This window comes from Macrotis lagotis, chromosome 2 (assembly GCF_037893015.1).
Source record: "Macrotis lagotis isolate mMagLag1 chromosome 2, bilby.v1.9.chrom.fasta, whole genome shotgun sequence".
Classification (NCBI taxonomy): Eukaryota; Metazoa; Chordata; class Mammalia; order Peramelemorphia; family Peramelidae; genus Macrotis; species Macrotis lagotis.
The window spans coordinates 277479670-277502435 of NC_133659.1; the positions used below are offsets into that span (position 1 = coordinate 277479670).

General features: G+C 35.3%; 1 protein-coding gene and 1 pseudogene across 1 annotated transcript in view; one reads left to right on the forward strand and one right to left on the reverse strand.

The window, feature by feature from the left end:
- The window catches only part of HMGA2 (high mobility group AT-hook 2), a 196400-nt gene that overhangs the window by 103476 nt on the left and 70158 nt on the right, over positions 1–22766 (reverse strand). The gene's annotated exons all lie outside the window — the stretch shown is intronic.
- Positions 9943–10084, forward strand: LOC141515807 (U2 spliceosomal RNA; annotated as a pseudogene).

Below are 22766 nucleotides of genomic sequence, written 5' to 3' on the forward strand. Positions count from 1 at the left end.
GAGAACATAGTTCTCTTCTGTGTCACGAGGTAGTAGACTATTGGTGAGGAAAGTTGCATTCTTTGTCAATGTATTAACTGGTTTTGGTTAACAATTGGGTGTGCTCTAAGAGAACATTCCATGGGTGATGGAGATGGAATAAAACTAATACAAGAACTAAAACAATTTTATTTTTGGTAAGTTGAAGAATTGAGTTGAAGCCTCACGAATTTACCCTATATTTATTGTAGATAACAATAACAGATTTTGTAGGTAGCAATAATTATGAAAATTAGCTACAGAAAAAGATCAATAAAAGTTTAGTGTTGAAGAAGCAATGATTTTCAGTAACTACAACTCACATTTATGCAGTGTTTGAAAATATATTCCCCACAACCTTTATCATCATTTTTTATCTGAGGAAACTGAGTCTCAGAAAGGTTCGGGGGGTTGTGCATGATCACACAGCCAGTTAAATATTTGTCTGACAAAAACTACATTATGGGATTGTTCAATATCAGTGGCTGTAGGGAGATCAGAATATAACATTCTTGCATATTTCCTATGGATGAACTATTCTACTTCCTTATTTCTCCAGCAGAAAAAAAAATGAACAGATCATCCTACTCACTTCAAGGCAGTCTGGATGTTAAAATAATCATGCTTATGCCCTATGGGCCAAGCACCGCCAAAGCATTTTATTTGTCTTTCTCCATGGCCTAAATGTTTAGGGGGTGGGAGTGGGGGTGGGGGTAGGGGAAAATCACTCTTATAGCAAGAAGCCCACACAGCAACTAGCTCTCCCCAAGTTACAGGGCTCAGCTTTCTCCAGTGCAGTAAGGAAACTTCCTTAGTTTTCTCCCTCAGATTTTTAAACAAAATTGGTATCGTGATTTATCTTCTCCAGTTCCAGATGTCAATTTGAACAAAAATAGCTCTGCTTTTCAGTACCTGGCTTCTCCCAGTAGTATGGTTTGGACTAATGCTAACATAATTTTCAGTGTGAGAAAATAGAAAGAGCTGGGTCGAGAGTCGGGAAAATTGGGTATTTGAATTTTGGTTTATTACTTGCAAGCAAATTTTTTTCTCTTCTCTGGGCCTCAGTCTTTTCATTTATCAAGCTGGGAAAACTAGACTTTCACTGTTTAACTCACAAGATTGTTATAAGGAAAGGCTCAAACATTATGTAAATATGAGACTATTATTATTAATCTAGAGAGGTGACAGGACATAATAGAAGGGTTGGGGCCACTCCAGGAGGAAGCAAGTCCTAATTTTAAATCCTGTCTCATTCCCATATTACTTATGTCATTTAATCTCTTGGTGACCATAGGTAACATATTGCAATCAATGGAAAGTGTTCCCAAATCACAGAAACCTAGATCTGGAGTAGAAAGGATGTCACTGAATTCACCACTTCATTCTACAGATGAGGAACTGAGTTTCAATGAAGTTAATGATTTGCTTAAAGGTGACCCTGGGTCAGTCACTTAACTCTATTTGCTTCAGTTGTCTCATCTGCAAAATGACTTGGAGAAGGGAATGGCAAACCACTCTAGTATCTTTACCAAGAAAGTCCCAATGTTATCACAGAGTCAGACACTACTGATATGACTGAACAACAGTAAGAACTAGGGTCACAAAACTGGTCACTATCTATGGCAACATTTTAACCCAGGGCCTCAAGACATTGCCTATTGCATAAGTATCTCTGAATTTCCCACACTGATAAAATCATAGAGCTGGACCAACATGAGAAAGGGCAGTGGATGCATCAAAATCCTCTTGTATGCTAAACAACAATAAAGGGGGGGTAGTTTCAGAGAAACTTGGGAAGACTTGAATGAACAGATGCAGTTAAGTAAGTGGAAAAAATTTATTCACTAGGATATTGTAAAAACAAACAACTTTGAAAGACTTAAGAAGGTGGAATTTAAAGACTTAGATTAGGCAATAGCCAGTCATGATTCTTGAAGATCAATGATAAACTTTATGTCTTGACAGAGAAGTGATGGATTAAAAATGAAGGATAAGAACATATATTACATATAGCCAATATGAGAATTTGTTTACCTTGATATGTGTATTTTTGACAAGGATTTTGTTTTTGTTGTTTTCTTTTAAGTGGGGTACAGAAAGGAAATAAATGTTCAATTTTTTTAAATGAAATTTTATTTTTTATAAGGAGGAAAGGAAACCACTAATAATACTCATAGGCATTACAAGAATGAGATCAAAAACTTAAATACTTAAGGTGATATTCTGTTTTGCAGAAAGTATGCATTTCTGATCACCCTTTCTCTGTATCTGTTGCCTATTTTTAATATTAAATAACCATTTCATGAGAAAGAAATGTCTGATTCATATTCTTGATTCTGTTTTCTTCCAATGACCAACCACTTAGAAAAACAGAGACCTCCTGTAAGTCTTTGCAACTACTGTATTTAAAAGTTGCTAGAATTTCCTTAGTTCCAACAAAGTCCTTGAATTGGTGCATTGACTTATGGGAATGGACAAAGGTCAGAAGTTCTGCTTCTAGAAATGGCCATGCTGAACCAAAAGAATGTACATTCATAAAGAGAAAAGGGAAGGGGAGGGGGGAAAAAAACCACTAAAGGGAAAGAGGAAAAAACAGAAAGAGAGAGAGAGAAAAAAGAGAAAGCACTACATTTCCCGACAGCAGCAGCTTTGTGATCTCTCTGGTAATGTTACCCAGTTTTGTTTATCATGAAAAGATCCCATTAATGCCTCAGCCCCATCAAACAGCAGACCATGTCCCTGAATGGCACCTATCAGAGCCCTGGGTAAATCCAGTGATTAGAGGGAATTTGCCAAAAGGCCTTTGTAGCTGAGAAAAATGCCTACTCCAGAGAGGAATGCAGAAAATTCCGGGGAGCACAGGCCCTCCTTTGTTGGCAGTCTGGCGGTATTCTGGAGCAAATAAAGGCATAAAAATGAGATCTTAGTTGCGATGAACATTTGAAGAAAATGTTGTTCAAAGACCTCCTTGAAATATTCCTTAAAAAATAAAACCCAACTGTACGCCTATGTTAAGGATGAACTAGAGACCTCCTACCCAAACCATCATTTTATAGTGTAGTATTACATAATCTAAGAGATTTTCAACTGCAAGGGAATTTACTGAGGGTTCCTTTGTCTTGCTAGGCTTCCTCATTAAACTGAAGGCCAAAGTTAAGACTTTTGGAGAATGAGCTTAGATTTAGAAGAAAAACAACTGGCAAGGAAAATATCCTGGCAACAATAGTTAGTACAATCTATTAACTGTCCTAGCACCAGAACAAAGCAGGAGAAATATGTAGCACTACCATCATTATCAAAACAAGGACATGGTCAACCACAAACAAAACTTGTTAGGCAGACAAAACCAGACAGAGTGGAAATTAAGTCATAGAATTCTCAAATATCAGTTAAGTTTTTATTTAAGCTGCTGCTATTTGAGGAAGCCATATTTCTTGACTACAGTTCTTCAGCAGGAAGGCAGCAAAATGAACAATGCCCGTAACATTGCTTTTACATAAAACAGCCTGAAGATATATACTAACCAGCAAAAGAAACTGTGGTGATTGCTATATGAACCAGTTTACTCAGAGAAAATAAAAAATAAAACCTCTCTCTCTCTCTCTCTCTCTCTCTCTCTCTCTCTCTCTCTCTCTCTCTCTTTGTTTCTCTCTGTCTCTCTCTTGGGTTTGGTGAGAAAAACCTGATACAAACTTGGGTAGCTAAATTGAAACAGTATATTATATAGACCCTTTCAAAAAAACCTGGAATTATGTGTAATCCTTAGGAAAGCATTTGGGAAACTTGGGTTTTTCATTCCCTGTGCCCCACCCCACCCCCTAACCATGTTTTTCTCTCTTCCTTGGATCCAAATATTCTTAATGACTTTTACTCACAATGTGCCCCTAAGTGCAATACGTTTCCTCATAAATCTTATTATAGACTTATTTTATGTTCCATTTTAAAGTTTACCGGAATGAGGGAGGAGCAAAGTAATAATTACACAGTTCTAGTTTGAGGGTGTCCCTCTCCCCTCTCACTCCTTGACCGAAGGCTAATAAAATATTATTTATTTGCATCTTTGGAAAGCGATTCACTAACATTTTTCAAAATAGCTGTAAAGTAGTTGCAAAGGTGGTGTCTTTATTGCTCTGCAAATGTTGTTCATTTTACTATTTGTTTTAAATGTCATTTTACTGGTCCCTCTGGATTTACATTTATAAAGTTACATTAGGTAGGCCTATGGGATGCAGTTTGGGGGTATAGTACACAACAACAGCGGGCTTCTCAGAATGCTGCTTAGTATTCACCACTTGGCAGTCCAGGAGAGCTGCCATATAAAAAAACTTTCCCCCAGACTCCCCTTCTAAATAATCTAAAATAAATAATTGTGAGGTGGTGGGAGCACTATTTAAGACTGACTTTGCACTTTCTAATAGGCTATTCAAATGTTGCATGGTAGAGGCAGTGGAGCTTTGTCTATGTGGTAAGGTCATTTTAACATTTACTCTATAAAGAATACTTCTTGTAAAAAAATACTAATAAATGCAATACTTTCTACACGGATATGGTAGTTTACAAAATCCCTAGTTTCTTTTCCACCTTTTTTGTTTTTTGTAGATGATCTGCTGTGTCTAGGTTGAAAGCACAAGACCCCCCACCCCCCAAGTTCTTGCAAAAATACAGTTTTGCCATTGGAAAAAAATGTACATGAAAGAAACTTTCAGGGAAAAAGTATGGTGTGAAAGAAATGTCCAGGGAAACCTTGACTCAAAGTTCCCTGGAAATAAAGTGTACCCTCTCTCCACCATTGAGGTCTTGGAATTTCTACCAGATTCACAAATCCTGGAAACATTTTCTGAAAGATAAGCATGGGTTCAGCAAATGGGCTTCATCAAAGAATGATACAGTCTCAACAAAACAAGTCACATATACAGAGGGATTGTTTCCTTCTTCCTATTTATATCCCTAGGGGCTAGAATAGTGCTACACACACACACACACACACACACACACACACACACACACACACACACACACAAACACTCTCTCTCTCTCATACACATATGTGTATATATGTATTATATGCACACATATTTTATGTAGTAAATACTTATGTATTGATTTTTGATTGATTTACCTCTTTCACAAAGCTGATGACTCCTTTAAATTTATTTTTATAAGTGGAATTTTTAAAAAATAAATTTTTAATTTTTAACATTACTTATATTTCTCAATGGATTCTTTCTCCCAGAGAACTATCCCTTATAACAAAAATATAATAGAAGAAAGAAAGAAAATTCTGCCAAATCTGATATTCTATACATTATTCCTTACTTCTACAAAGATTAAGGGAGAGGTGTCTTCTCTTATCCATAAATTGTATTCTGATTTCTTATTTAAACTAGAGAGTGTGTGCTTTTAGTCTTTTTTAAAAATGCAGATGATAAGATGGTATGTGACATCCAAGTAACTGAAGTACATTAACAACACTCCAATAGAAGAAAGAAAATGCATAATAAAGTTGTTATCCTAAATTACTCATTCAGACACTTCAGTGAAATAACTTTTGATTGACTCATTACTATTATGACTTCTTTATAGTAATAAAAAAAGATGAGTAGACAACTTACTGAATTCACTTTTAAATAGTAAAAGCTTTTGACTTTATCACAGTAACAAGAAACACTTTTCCCTCCAAAAAAATTACAAGAAAATACTATTTCAAAGAGATTTAACTAAGTCTAATGACAGTATCCAATATATGGGAAGCTTGAGGATCAAATTTGCTTTTTCCACTCTTAGAAGATACAAAGGCTATCCTTCTTCCCCTCTGTCCTGTCTCTGCCCCACCCCCAGCAAAATTAGACACATCAATTAAACTTCATGTGATTTAGCTGGTTAACTCTTGAAATTGCAGCTATGATTTAACTATGTCTATCAATGGGGATTCACTTAACAACATCCCCAAGCCAGATGGAAACAGTTAAGGTAGAGGCCAAACAGAAGAGGATTGTTGATCACTGCTTTTGAACCCTGCAACATTCACAAGGGATGAAAATGCCTTGAGAAGGTTATTTCACAAATAAGCCCTGGGCTGCTGTCCGTTGATATCATGCACACACAAAGCCCTCAAAAAAAGCATCTGGTGCTGCATTTTACATTTGCGCATTCTTGGAGTGGGAGGTGGGGGAGGCTGGCAATCACTTGCAGGACACACACACACACACACACACACACACACACAAACAATGGCAAATGCTAGGCAACTGAAAGAATTAAGATCATTTGCAAATATTTTGAGGACTGGCCACTACCACAAATTTCTGGGGTGCTCTGTTGGATATTGAACTTTTCTTTTTCTTTCTTTTTTTTTAAATGTACAAATAAAATTTATTATAGAATACTTTTTTCATCTGACTAAATATGGGAGAAATGCTAAAATACTCCAACTCTTTAAGCATACTAATATTAGTAACATCATGAAAATAGCTTCCCAGGATTTTTGATTGTACAGGAAAAATCCCCCCTCTCCTTTTGGATATTACTTTTCCAGAGAGCATAGCAGGGAAGCATACCTGAGTGGAAACTTTTGTGATAAAGAGACAGCAAAAGTAACTATGAAAATAAAATGTCTTGCTATGTTTCTTAAAGATTCTCCTGGAAGCATAGCAATTAGAAAGATCAGCTGTAATTTCACTCCTTTATATAGGATTTTGTCTCACCTTTAACAGGAAATTGGAACTGAGTTAGCATAGCTCAAATATAATAAAGGTTTGTGACTGCTGGTTGAGGTGCAGCCATCAATATAAATCTGTCATAGATAAACTCAGTGAGGAAGAAGAACTTCCATACACGCCGACCCGACCCTTACAACTTCGGAGAGAAGCCGATTTATGGCATATGGAAAGCAAGAAGCCTTTGAGTCAATAGGGCTCCAGTGAATCTAGCCCAGTTTTAAAGGTTTCTGCAGCTAAAGAGAATTAGACTTTTGTAATTGTACTTGGGGGCAGACCATTTAAGTTTTAAGTTCCCATGGGAATATGCCATTTGTTTCAACTAAAACTGAGATTTTTTTCCCCTAACAGGTGGCCTTGTCAACTTTTAAGTTTTAAAAACAGGATGAATAGACGCAGAGCTTTGATTAAAAAAAAAACCCAACATTAAGCTAGGTTTTGAACAAAGTCTTTCTCCAGTAACTTGGAGTTACCTTTCAATCAGTTGTGATCTTTCCCTTCCTTAACTCCTTTTCCTTCCCCTTCCCTTTTATGGATGAGTGTGAAGGATTGCCTAGACTCACTGGTGTATTGGCTAGTTTTGCTGAACTTAACAGCTTTTCTAGTCATCTCTTTATTTTTTGTTACAAGAGATGTCTTCCTGGATAGAGAAGGGGGAGGACATATTCAGGAGTGAAGGTAATATAAAAAAGATATTAATAATTTCTTTTTGAAAAGCGGCTGTGATCTAAACTACTAAACTAAACTACTTACAAAGTTTCCTTCCCTTGCTCTTCAAAGATCAACCTAAGGCACTAGACCTGACTTTTTGATTGAAATAGTTTCATATAAATTTGAAAGTTTACATTGTTATACTTGGTGAAGCTCTTGGTGATGGGTGAGAAACAAAGCAATTGCAAGTAAATTACAAATCAATACAATGTTAGTGTTGATTAATTAGAGGAAAAAAAGTTCAAAGTTTTCCATAATAGAAGACTTCCTACATGTAACCAGTATCTGATTGAGTGACTCAAGCAGTAAAATCACAGTTGGGATTACTCTAGTCGAGCTAAAAGGCCAAGTTCAATATTTTCCCTATGAGGCATGCCTGTACTATAAAAAGAATGTGATGTTTGAATGTGAGTGTCTCTGCTCTCTGTGCTGGCACTCAAGCCTTTCCTAGTCCTCTTGCCACATTTCAAGAGTACGGTATGAATCACAATCATGTGGTTCACTTTCTTGCCAAATTCTTTTCTCCCACTACTGCTATGAATTCTCCTTCGATTTCTGCCACTGGCAACTGTCCTGCCCCCTGCCTCCCCCACCCTGCATCAAGGGAGGCCAAGAATTTTCCTCCTTCTTCATCAACAATGAAACAAATAAGCATATTATTATAAAACTCTCATCACTGGTCTGACTAAGAAGAGAAAAAGGAAAAGGGTAAATCTGGGGCAAAGATGCAAAAGAGAAATAGAAAATTAGAAGGGAAGGGCAGAGATACGCATGAATAGATTTGCAGAATATTTGAATTGGAAGGGACCTCAGAGATCCGCTGGTCCAAGAGTTCCCCAAACTATATTTCATGGAGCCCTGCAGGTCTATGAAACAGTCCAAAGGATTCCACAAAATTATTTTTAAAAAATGTTATGGCAGATAAGCACACAGAGCAAACTCATCTGCTACACTGATCATAGACAATGTGTGTTTTGTTGATGAGAACCAGTGGAAATGGGCCAACTAGCTTGTGTGATCAAGAAGTTTGTTTTTCACTGGGATAGAAGCAATCATTTAAAGTACTTAATATAGGAAAACAGTTACTTATCAGTTTATTTCTCACAAGTATTATTTTTTTAATGACATACATTTATATTTTTAATGCAAATCACCATGGAGACAAAAACAAAAAAAAAATCCCAAACAACCAAACAATTTGGGTTTACATCAAGTTTTCTTAACAGGTAAAATTTTTAGAAAAACTGGGGGCAGCTAGGTGGCGCAGTGGATAGAGCAGCAGCCCTGGAGTCAGGAGTACCTGAGTTCAAATCCAACCTCAGACACTTAATAATTACCTAGCCGTCTGGCCTTGGGCAAACCACTTAACCCCATTTGCCTTGCAAAAACCTAAAAAAAAAACCCCAACTGTATCCAATCATTCAATGCACATTATTAATGTGCATGGGAAGCTAGGTGGCACAGTGAATAGAGAACTAGGACTTAAGTCAAGAAAATTCATTTTCCTGAATTCAAATCTGGTCTCATACACTTACTAGTCGATAATAATCCAGTTTGCCTCAATTTCCTTATCTGTAAAATGAACTGAGAAGGAAATGGGAAACCACTCCTGTATCTTTGCCCAGAAAACCCCAAATTAAGTCACGGAGAGTCAAACATGCCTGAAAAATGAATCAACAATAAAAATAAAGTTTATAGAACACTGGCCTAATAGCTCAGGACAATATAAAGGTGAGTTGGCATGTTTTCTGGCTTCACTGAGATTACAATCTAAAAGGGTATTTTGACCTAAGAAGTACAGTTTCCTAAGATATAAAGTCTAACATGACAAGAGCATAAAGGTTCTAAAATGTTGTATGTAATAGGGAGTGAAAGATTGCTGCCACTCACATAATTAAAAAGACAAATAACAATGAAACAGAAAAGTTTGAAACAAAATTCTTAGATTTGGAAAGTGCAAATGGCTCTAAGTTAAATGAGTACAATTTTTATAAATCAGTGGATAACTGAAAACTGTTGAGCAATATCTTACAGAATAAACTACTGAATCCACCAATACTGCTTCTTTCATACTAATTACAGCAAATCAACACATTTTTTGCACTAAATCAGTAATTGGTAATATTACTCAGAAGAAAAATGATAATACAACAGACATTTCAAAATAGCGTTATGCTATTTGATGTTTTCACTTTTAGGTATTTTTAAAAATCATATTAAAATAGCTTGCTGCAAGGGTAGTAGTACCATGTCAAGAATTTTGTGACCTACAGATTTAGTCTAAATATCTCATTTTACAAATGAGTAACCAGGAACTAGGCAAGGTTATAGGTTACAACACTTAAAAATCTGCAAGTGTTGGTCTCCTTTCAAATGGTTTCTTCATTGTACTATATTAACTTTAAAGTTCATACTTTAAAAGCATAAGAAGCATAGAAACTTTCTATATCTCCCCTGCCCTATATTTGTCCACTAAGCTTACTAAGAACATTAATACATTGCTTCTCGGCCTTTTGGCTAAGATCAAGTGTAGAACATAAAGCCACTTTTAACAACACATTTCTTTGAACGATTTGGATAGACTAATGCAGAAACAATCTGAATGCATTGTTACAACATAAGTGAAAACAAAACTAAAAGACAGACAAACCCAGATCAATATGGATCCCAGAAAACAAATGAAGGAACATATTTCCTTTGTTTCAATATGCAGATGGAAAAATATTTTCAGAATTCAGCATCCATTGTCTTAAAAATCATTTTGTTATTCAGCTTTATTTAGCTGTTTTTCTTTCTTATCAAAGGAAGTTCAATTGGGTAGGAGATGATCAGGAAATAACCAGGGTATTAAAAATAAAAGACATAAAAAAGAAAAATCCAACCGTCTAATACATTTCTCAGATAAAAGAGGAGATATATTTATATAATATAAGCAATCTTTTATAGTCATGGTAAAGGAGCATGGGACAAATTCACATTTAACTTAAATCTAATATAAATGAGCCTTTCTACAAAAAAAAAGTGCCTAAGCATGAAAAATTCATTTCCACACCCACATACTGCACTCTTAAATTCAGTTATAATATGGTAGTTGCTGTTTGTCAAAGGGAGAGAGAGGTGACAGAGTTAAAATGCCTCACAAACCCTTTATTACTGGAAAAACAGCTCAAAGTTCATGCCCCACTCACAGTCACTCAGTAGTATTACTGTATTCATTTATCCATATATTCTACTTATTCCCTAATTTACTTGCCAGGCCTTTGGCTAAGTCACTTGGGACAACTACCCCTGCTTAGTCTTCCCCACAGGAAACAGAAATAAGTTATAAAACTGGCAAGTTCCCTGGAGTGAGGTACATATTACTTAAAGAATTTTGTTTTTATTGAAGCCCCTTGTTTTTACATGAATATAGATGAATTTTTACATTCATTTTCAAATATATTCCTCCCTTCCACTCCAAGTCCTTACCTCTTGAGCTAAATTTTAGAACAAAGGTTAAAAAAATAAAAATAAAAGCAATTCAATTAAACAAAAGTCAATTCAAGAATTGTCTGACAGAAAATATTTTTGTCTGTGCCCACATTCCTCCACTTCTGCAATGAATTAATTGCCTTTTCTCAACTATTTTCTGGGACCAAGTTTGATCAATATAATTAAATAGTATAATTAGAAAGATAGTTATAGTCATTGCATATATTATTCTCCTGTTTCTGCTTCCTTCACTCTATAATCAGTCCATGTATACATGGGAAGATTATCACATGTTTCTCTGACTTCATCTTTATCATTTCTTATGTCTTACACTACAATAATTTTCATTTTACTCATGGACCCCAAATTTGTTCAACCATTTGCCAATTAATGGTTTCCAGTTCTTGGCCACTATGAAAAAAATGCTGCTTTGAATACATTGATTAATATGGGACCTTCTTTTCTGTTTTTCACATTCTTCAGGTATAGCACTAGCAGTGGGATCTTAAGGTCTGAGAATAAAGGCATTTTCATCACTTTTGGGGTATAGTTCTAAATTGTTTTCCAGAATGAATGGACCACTCCAACATCAATAGTATACTTATGTGACTGTATTCCCCAAGCCCCTATGGCATCATTTCCATCTTTTATCATGGTTACCAATTTGATTAGTGTGAGGTGAAATCTCATGGTTGTTCTGACTCACATTTCACTTGTTAATAGAGATAAGAAATAATCTTTTACATTGTTGTTAATAGTCTGTGATTCTTGTTTTGAGAACTGTTTGTTTATATTGCTAAATCACTTTTCCATTAAAGATTGGATCTTGAATAACTGTATTATATTTTCTACATATCTTGGCTATCAGATTCTTATTAGATATTTGATGCAAAAATTTTCCCATATCCTGGTTGAAATAGCTGCATTAATATGTTTCATTTAAGTTTTTAATTTCATATACAAATTATCTATTTTGATTCATAATTTTTCTTACCCATATTATATATTTATATAGATATGTACATATGTATGTACATGTATTTATGCAAATATACATACACATGTGTCTATATGTTAAAAGATGCTAAAATTATTTTTTCTTGCCAAATTATTTTCCAGTTTTTTTGGATCATTTTTGTCAAATAAGGAGCTAAATCTGAAATATTTTATATTCTTGGGTTGGGTTGTTGTTATAGTTATAGCATTAACTGGGTTACTGAGGTATTTCTAATTCTTGCTAATAGTTTTTATTTTTTTCCACTCATCTCATTTTCTATTTTTTAAAAACAAAAACCAAATAGTTTGTTTTTTTATAATAGAAGGCTGGAAGTGTTATTCTTCCTTTTTAAAGACTATTTCCCATGAAGTTCTAAATATTTTCTTCCTCAAATGAATTTCATTATTCTTTTGTCCAACTTTAGAAGGCATTCCCTAGTTAACTTGAGTGACAGCACTACATTTATAAATTAAACTGGTTAGTGCTGTCATTTTTATTATGTTGTCATGGCCAATAACTTCTCAAAAAAAAGTATAAGACTGAGAATCAAGAAATCTGGTTTCAGTAGAACTAACTAGCTGCAACTTCAAAAATCTTCAAGAGCAATGGAGAAATGGACAGTGGACATTAATGGGCTGCAGCCCAATGATAATTTGTGTTTAAGATGTGGCATACAAAGATATCATCCCAAAAATGTCTGTTGGAAAAGGAAGTGAGCCAGTCACATAGTGAATAGTGAGGAATAACAGATGTATAGCCTGAGTAATGAAATGGTATCAGCATAAAATGTTGAAAGACCTCAAGGAAGGTCACTAGCAAGTCTGATAGATTCTTTCAAGAGATTTTATGGGAGGTACAGACAAAATCACTCATGTGTCTAAATGAAAGATGTGTGCTGAAGTAATACCAACATCAGTGTGATCATAGTGCAAAGTTCCTGATACGAAACTTAATATCTTCTTTTGCCTGACTGAGTGGTATCAATGTAGACAGGACAGAACACTTTGCTAGCTACTATTATCCTAAGACTCTTGCATTTACCAAATGTGAAGTTGTCTCCACTTAATCTTTTTTATCATAATATCAAATTCCAATTGTTCTGTTAGGTCAAAATATCCCCTGCCTCCCCCTGCTGGCTTTATCTATTATGTTCTGGAAAGGAAACTTTGGGAAACGTAATTGTTTTTTATCTGGAATTTATTCTCTGGAAAGAGTTGTCTGTGGACTTCTATTGTACTGTAGAAATAATAAATAGCAATGATAGTGCAGAGGTCATGGGACCCCTCAAAGCACTAATAAAGGCCAGACGATTTTGGCAGTGATTAGGATAATCCAGAGTGTTTTGGGTTTTTCAGAGAAGTCTTTTTGTTTCTATTCTTCTTTATCAAAAAGAACCAGGAGAGTTTGAGAGAAGCTGAGCATTGGTGATCCATACCTAGAATCCCAGCTTTTGGGAATCTTGGATAGTCTGCGCTTCAGTGAATTAAGTCAATCAAATGTACTCATTGGGTGTATGGTATATATGAGATGAGGGGTAAGGGGAAATTAGGTTGCCTAAGGAAGGGCAAACTGGCCCAAGTTGGAAATGGAATAGGTCAAAACTCAGATCATTAATGAGCTTATGAGTGGATTATAGAATTCCAACCTGGGCAAGACAGAGACTTAGTCTTTAATTTTTTTTAAAGAGAGAGAGTTTAAAGGGATATTAAAAAGGATACTCCAATAATTGGAGTAGTAATCCATAGCAGTCATTTGAGTAGTAGTCATAATTAAAGAGAATGGGAGCCTACAGATTGAGGTGCTCATAGAGAGTTATTATAGAGTTCTCATAAATACTTTAGGACTTAAAGATATAAGTGTTACATAGAAAGTATAATTGGGTCAATCTGGTGCCTTTACACAGTACCTCCAATATAGTTCTGGTCAGCAGTACCATTAGAACAAAGATTTTGAAGACCTTCAGGGAGTGGTCAATGGTGATTTACCTATTCCTCACAATCCTAAAGATTCCCTGGTCATGATTCAAAAAATAAAGCATTCATTGCTGAAGGACATTATGAATACATCATGGGTCAGAATGTCTAGGATTATATGTGCTAAGCAATGGAAGAAGATGAAGATGCTTAGAATAAAAGTAACTATCATAGTACATAAAGAATAATCTAACTCCTGACATGGTGGAGGATAAGTACAAGAAAGCTCATACTGTCACATGGGGGAATCCGATCTGTCACAAGAAAACCAGAGAGGGAAGTTAAAAAGGCAATGTAGAACCATTCCAATATGCTCCTTACCCAGAAGAAAGATCCACATGTTCAAAAGGCAAGTTGCTTGAAAATCATGTCACTGATAACAAAACTACCACAAATCCATAATTTTCTATGAAGATTTTTAGATTAAGATAATAAACTTACTGAACTCCCAAAAAAACAAGGGACACAAATTCAAAAGATTGAAAAGAGACAAATATTCTTCTGATATTTTGGATAAGAGTATGATAAGGAGTTACCTATTCCATTTAAACTTAAAGAAACGAGGGGCAGCTAGGTGGTGCAGTGGATAGAGCACCGACCCTGGAGTCAGGGGTACCTGAGTTCAAATACGGTCTCAGACACTTAATAATTACCTAGCTGTGTGGCCACTTAACCCCATTGCCTTGCAAAAAAGAAATAAACATAAAATTAAAGAAATGTGATGTAAAGGATAGAGAATTAAATTCGAAAATGGGAAAACTTGGGTTCAAATTCTAATTCTCCTGGTAAATCACAAGAATGTTTTGGACCTCAGTTTCCTCACTGGGAGAGTGAGGGGCTGGATATGGAGATCTCTAATGTCCCCTTCAGTTTTAAATCTATAAGCCTGTGAATTTTTAAAGTTATGATTAAATAGAAGCAAGCAATAGCTCAATGTTAAAATGAGTGCTAAAAAAGTCAGATGAACTCTTCCTGAGAAAATAAGATTTTTTTTCTGTAAGCATGAAATAGAATGAATTTCATTAAAATAATAACTCATTTATATAATGCTTGAAAGTTTGCAAAGTGCTTCCCTTGTAACAACCCTATGATGTATATGATGGCACTATCAGCCTCATTTTACAGAGATCAAGTGACTTTTGCTCATAGTCTCTTTTTTGACCCCTCCACCAAGTCCCATGTTCTAGTGCCTCCTTATGCAGTGGGGAATTCTGGAAAGATGTGCCAGCTAAATGCAAACTTGGGCAGGTTTTGAAGTTTTGGAAAATAATAATAATTGCAATAATAATGATCACTAACATTTAAAAAGTTTAAAGTGTGCCAGGTGATTTACAAATATTAACTCATTTGTTCCTCACAACTACCTGGGAAATTATCCCAATTTACAGATGAGGAAACTGAGGCAGATAGCAGTTAAATGGTTAAATGACTTGCTCAGGGTCATACAGCTAAGAAATGTCTGAGACTGAATTTGACCTCAGGTATTTCTAACTCTACTATGCTCTAACTTATTGATAAATAACAAACTTTATCTGATTTTTTAAAGGTTCTTACCTAGTATGCCAGACCCTAGATTGTTAACTCTTTGGCCATGCCAACCCATGAAACAAAGAAAAAAAATGCAAAATGAATCCTTGTCTGTTATGACAAAGCCAGTAAATAACTTGGGTCAGGATGCAAACCTAGGTCATTATGAGTCCAAACTAAGACTTCTCCCATTATGTCCTGCTACCCTTCCAGCATCTGTCATTTTAAATGCATGAAAAGGACAAATATAGCCTTATCTTTCAATTTTCCTTTTGGAAAATTATATATACCTGTCCCCAAACCCCAAAGCCTCCAGATATTAGGAACTGTTTCAATCCATTACTTCAGACAGTTCCATCAACATTTCTTATCTTTTTATATTTGTGTATATGTGAGTGTGTTAGTATATATATATATATATATATATATATATATATATATATATATATGTATATACATACACACACACACTAACACACACATGTGTGTGTCTGTGTCTGTGTGTGTCTTTAAATAAAGCTCATACAGACTGGACAGGTACCCTGCTTTAGCAAATCTACCAAAACTCAGGTTCATTGATACATGCAGTGTCGAGGAAGTAAACAAAGCTGTTGCCCTACTGAGCCAGTTTTAACTGGCTCATTTCGAGTTCATTAAGTTGAACTTGTTAAAGTAAACTAAATAAAGTACTCATTAAATTCAAAGCTAAGCAAAGCCTGCCTGACTCCAACATTACAAATTATCTCTTTATTGAAGTGGAGATTTTTATGGTTGACCTACTGACATTCCAACTCTCTTAAGAGGAACTTAAAATCTTTCATCATTTAAGAAATATGTAGGAAGTAAATATCCTGTAATGTATCTTCCTAAAAAGTTTGTTAGCAATTCACCCAACTTAAGTGTGCATTAAGGAAAAGGTTAGACTTTGTTCTTTAGACTTTTCCATCATCCTTATCTCCTCTTCTAAGAATCCCTGATTTCCTCCACAGCTCAGCTCAGAAAGTCTCACTTTCTCCATGAAGCCTTTCCTGAACCCCGTTTGGGAATGCAACCCTTCCCCCAATTAACTTGCAAATTTTAGCCATGGTATTGGGGTTGTATAGATAATTCAGGTTTTTATTATCAGAATTATCTATTAGAATTTGTACTGATTCAGGAATTTAAAATTTAAATTTGTAACAGTTATATATTCTAAAAACATACTTCAAATACACTCTGTGGTATAATTTGGGGAGAAGAACAAGAAAGAAAGGAAGAGTAATTTCTTTACAAATTATTAGGAAACAAGAAAATAGTTAAGAGTTCTCTACATGTACTAGAAAAGTACATGATGCTCTTATTGCTACAAAGCAAATACTTTTCTAACATTTTATTTCCAGAGATTTCACACATTCCAGATGTTATCATCAGTGTTACTAGTACACAAGAAAACGACCAAATGGGACACACACACACACTGACTCATGTGGCAAATCATTCAGGATGCCAAATGAGAAAAAAAACAAAAGAAATGGGAGCAAAAACATTTTGGTTTTGGTCTATGGAAATATTAAAATGTAAAGCCTGCATTATTTGACGATATGAGTCAGTAAGCAGAGAACTTTTTCTTTGCTAAAAGACAAAAAAATCCACCTTCCATTCTAAGCATCTGAAAAATAAAAATACATGCATCTGTAAATAGAAATCTATATAAATATCTGACATAAATGAACATGGTATTAAGCATAGATAGCATGTTCATATTGATCCAATTTATATTTGATGTCAATATACATATTTATGACATTAAAAATACTAAACTTGAGTCCTGTGAGCATCCCCTAATGTATCCTCCTAAAGGTCGAGAGTTGGAATGTCAGTAGGTCAACCATAAAAATCTCCATTTCAATAAAGGAAAAATATGAAAGAACAAGTCTTGTCTTTTCCTTATTGCACATTCGGATTTGATGAATTGCTAACAAATTTTTATATTGTATGATGTTTGCATCTTATATATTTCCAGGTAGTTTACCTGAAATCAAAGTTACAACTTTATAAGACATAATCTATTTAAAAAAAAATCTGCTGTCATTCTTACAAGACTAATAGTTACTTGAATTCATCTAAGCATAGATCCTTGATAGAAAACAAAAATTTCTTCAAACATTATTCTGAATGCTGAATCCCTAGTAAAGAGTTATTTAACCAAGGAGGATATATAGAGTATAAAAGAATGTGAACTCTGACAGTTGCTTCTAAAAGGGAAAGACTTTTGGAGAACTCTACACTATTAAGTTGTAATGAACAGGAGAGAGTTTTGACTTAAGTCAAATATCAGATTTTATCCTTACTTGGAAAAAAAAAAGCACTAACTTTTAGAATACACCATTGAAATGACTTTGATATAGAATATTTTAAGGGCAGCAACAAATTCTGAGAGTGAAATAGTTTCATTTCATTATCACCAAAAATTTCTTCTCTGTCTAAACTAATGTGAGGATCCCAATTATCCAGATAATTTCATGATTTTTTTTATTCTATTTTGCCTCTGTAGTCCAGTCCTTAAAAATAAATCTAGCTAACATTGTTTTCTTGGAATAAAAAGGAGAAATTTAGGCAAGAGATACATATATGTTAAAGTTAAATTATTATCAATGAACTTCACACAAATTGGTAAAGACATTTGGTAAACTTTCAGAGAGTGGTTTTACACTGTAATTCAAAGAATGCCTGCAATTTATTCTCCCTAGGAGTTACTATCTTTCTGATTCTCTTCTGGGAAAAGCATTACCTACAATAAATATGAAAATGCATACATATTCACACATGATATTAATATATATGCTATATTAAATATATAGGCATTAAATGTGTTTTATATTATATTTTATTTATACATTATAGGAACATAAAGGGACAGGATAACTAACCACCTGGCTTTAGATAAGGCAGGATTCTATTCGGAGAGAAAGTATGTGTCCACCAGCATCCATGTATTCTGCCAGGGAACAATTGGAACTTTACAGATGGAAAATGCCCTTTTTGTCTCCTGAACCCCTTGGTGATCATATGGAACCCTTCTGAAAATAATATTTTAAAATGTATTTTTTCAAGCTATGAGATTAACAAGGAAATTAGACATCTTGAAATATAGTTATCAAAATGTTTTTTATGTGACGTTCACAGGCCCCAGGTTAAGAACACCTACTTTAGCAATCATCTGCATCAACCCCATTCATTTTGCAGGTGAGGAATTCAGGGACCAAAGAGGTAAGGAGAAGTATCCAAGGTCAGTACCAGTAGTGGGGCTGGGACTATATTCTTCCATCCAATCCAGGGTTCATTCCAATAGGAATGAAGTCCCAGTGTATCTACTCTAGATGAGTTTTGTCAATGAGTTGGTATAATTAAATACTTATCCCATCATATAATCTTGAAGCATCGATGATTTTCCTATAGGATAATGCTTGTGCTGCACCAAGGCAACAATACAAACTGTTAGAAAACATTTTCAGCATCATTGAGCTGAGGCATCTGGCCTGTCTAGATGATTCTATATACCAAAAAAAATGACCAATGTTTATTTTCTAAAAAAACCTTTTAACTCCTTCTTTTCAGTCATTCCCTAAGCATCCATTATAAACTCAGGTTGAAAATTCTGAGACAGAACTATAGAATACACTTCTTCACAGTATAGAAAGAAATATTAAGAATACTTGAATGAAAAATGACTAATTCTTTCATTTGTTTCCTTGCTTTTTGAATTTTCTGATCCTTTTTCCCTTTCGCTCATTGTAAATGATCTCTCCTTTTTTGTTGTTTTAGTGTGGTCTACTCTCCAAAATATAAGCTATGTGAGGGAAGAAGCTATGTCTTATCAAAATCTTCTAAATCCTCCAGTATCTCACACAATATCTATATTAATTTCCTCAGTACTTTAATGGATAATTGAATCAATCAAAGGGAATATTCCTTACAGAAATTGTACTATATATCTATACATATATATATATATATACATATATATATATATATATACATATATATATGTATATATATATAGCAATCCATCCATGCCTTCTTCCCTTTGCAGGCCTTGTTCATTTAGACCCACCAAAAAATTGCCCCAACATGATGGTATTTCCCTTTTGTTTCAATATAACTTATGAATGGATGCAGCACATGGGCTATCCTACCTACAGTAAGAGCTTTGCTGCATGTTGTATCTTACTATTATATATTATCTTTCCTTTGCCCTATTTGGCATCATTTTTATCACCCCTCCCCTCCACCCAATTTAGTTGTATGTTTGTTTAGGTCATGGATTAGAATTAGAAGGTCTGGATTCAAATCCTAAATCTATTTACCACTTGTGTGACCTTGAGTAAATCACCGATCTTCCCTGGGCTTTAGTTTCCCAATCTGATAAATGGGGGGAGGTTAACTTGGACTAAATAGACTCCCAGGTCCTTTCTGGCTCTAGATATGTGATTCTGTGATCCCATAGGTTCTTCATACTTGTATCACTAATATGTAGAATAATGTCTTGCACACAGAAGCAGTTTAATAAATGTTGGTTGAATATGAATTTCAAATTGAGTGAGAGGCTTAAATAACAGAGTGAAAAGAGCTGAGACATTTGGAGACCTCTACTATGACCTCCAGCACTGCCATACTGGGTTGGAAAATCCATCACCTCTCTGAGACTTAGCTTTCTCCTCTGTAAAATGAGGAGGTTGGACCCAATGATGTCTAAATTCCCAACTTACCCTAACATTCGGTGATCTGTGGCTGCACTGAGAGTGTATTTAGCTACTAATACCCACTGCTGAATCAGCTGGGCTCCTTTATGTCTTTGTTTTGTTTTTGTGTTGCTGGATCTACTACAAGACTTGGCCACTGACAACCCCGCCAGCAAGCACATGAGAAGAGGCTTCCTCTCTTGGTAGTATCCCCTCTGTTCATGCTGAAGCAGCCAGAATGGATGGGGGCCAGCTGGCAGAAATAGTGCTGCATGAGTCTCATAGAAGCAGCAGAAAAGCCAGGCACACACTGTATCTCTTCCCTTTCCCGCTCAGTTTCATTGACAAGGTTGCTTTTGGCACATATGAGCACAATACTTTTCTATCTGCTTTCCCCCCTCTCATTCTGGAGTAGATATCTTTAATTATGTTGTTGTTTCAGGCAAGCAGATGGATCAGGAATAAATAAAAGAAGATCAAAACGATGAGCTGGTAAATGACTTCCCAGGAACTCTAACCCCCAACCCTAATCGAATTTTTGCATTGTGAGACTTGGGGATTTCCCTGAGTTCCCTTTAGACTAGTTTTGAAGGCAGTGCATGGGAAAGAGGGTACAGTTAAAGGGATGGGAAATGTGTAAATAGCCATGACTCAGTGGTCTCGGCTCCTTTTTGAAAGGCAAGTTCACCAGGATTAGCATGCTTTCTTCACAGTGAGATCTTCATTAACAACTATGTGTGCAGTTCTGTCTCTAGAGAGCCAGAGAGAATGGGTGAGTCAAATTCTCCTTTTCTACAGTTGTGTATTTGTGTGTGTGTGTGTGTGTGTGTGTGTGTGTGTCTCCTTCAGTCGAACAGGGATCATGCCAGGACAGAACCAGTCATAACTTCCATCTTTCCACTACTTAGTAGCACTCTCAAAGATTTGTTAGAATGTTTTTCTCCTATTCTTTTTTTTTTTTTTGTTTCTTTACTACTAACCAAAAGATTGCTTCATAATCTTGTCTGAAAGTATGTTTCAGCCAACTTTTAGGTCCTAGCTGGCCACATTATTATCAATTCAGAGATCACACTGAGGAAAGGCAAGATACTATGGTGGAAAAATCTTATGCTGCTTCCCTTGAGACACAATCAGCTAAAGTATCAAAAGAGCAATTTAATCTATGGAGGCCTATTAGGCACAACACACACCAGCCCAACTGCCAGGCTACAGAGACTCTCTGAGGTATAAAGATGGGAGGAGATTCTCCTGTTCTTTAGAGAATAAGACCCTGCTGAATATAAGGAATAAAGGCTGAAAGCATCTTTTCTTCTTTCCCAACTAAAGGATTCAAACTTGGGGTCACGAGTACCTAGACTAACTTACCAAAATTGAGGATACCAAATATTCAATACTTATCTCTCATTTGCATATGCCTGAGAAAGCAACAATGGTGTTTTTTCAAATGAAAAACTTTCATTTAAAGAAAATTTCAAGCACATTCCCAAGTAATTAGTACCATCTCCTCCTATCCTATTGAGGACAATCAGAGCCAGGAATTATTCTTCCAATCTCCAGATGGGTAGAATGAGGCATCAAATGTCTTGTCCAAGACCACGGAGTTATCAGTTAAATAAGAAATAAAATCCTCATTTGTAAACTCTTGTAATGATTCTCTATCTAATAAAACAACTAGATTTTATATATTATTTTAATCAGGAGAGCTAGGTGGCACAGTGGATACCTTGAATTCAGGAGGATGGGAGTTTGAATCCAGCCTCAGACACTTGCCACTTACTAGCTATATGACCTTGGACAAGTCACTTAACCCTGACTGCCTTGCATCCAGGGCCATCTCTAGTCCTCATGATTCATATCTGGCCACTGGACCCAGCTGGATCTGGAGGAAAAAGTGAAGCTGGTGACTTAGCACAGTAGCTCCTCACTCAGATCTAATTCACATGCATGGTATCACCTACCTGATGTCATGGGTCTTCTTCGACAATGAAGGACAAACATTATTAGTAGTATTTTAAGCAAATCATATAATGAGTGGTGCTATAATTACTCTCATTTTTATAGGCAAGTCTGCAAGAAGTCATTGTGTTTTCTATCATAAGAAAACACAAATTATTTCTCAAATTAATTTTTCTCTTCTCTGAACTGCACTTCTTGACAACACATAGTTTAATACTTAATACTGACCAAACTGTTAGTTCAGAGGCTATGCTTTATTTTGTGCTACTCAAAGAACCTAGCCCAGTCCTAATTGTAAATAGGAGTTCAATATATGCTTCCTACTTAGCTGATGAAGGCAATGTCTCTTGGCCTAATTTTGTCACAGGCCATTATAAAATATTGACAGAATTTAAACATGCTGACCAGGGCTCCTGGTACACGAATAATCCTCAAGGATAAGTTTTTTTCATACTGAAAATTGCTCCACATGATAATTATTCATAATGTCATTTGATATTTTACAAAAGAAAGTAAGCATAGCTAGCATCTAAACTCTCTCATGGAGTTCCTAATCACCTACCTTATAAGACTTGGAATTCATAGAACACAGTTTAGGAAATATTAGATTAAAAATTTCCAGCATATAGGAAGAAATATATAGATACTGATCTTAGATACTTATTAGCTGTATAAC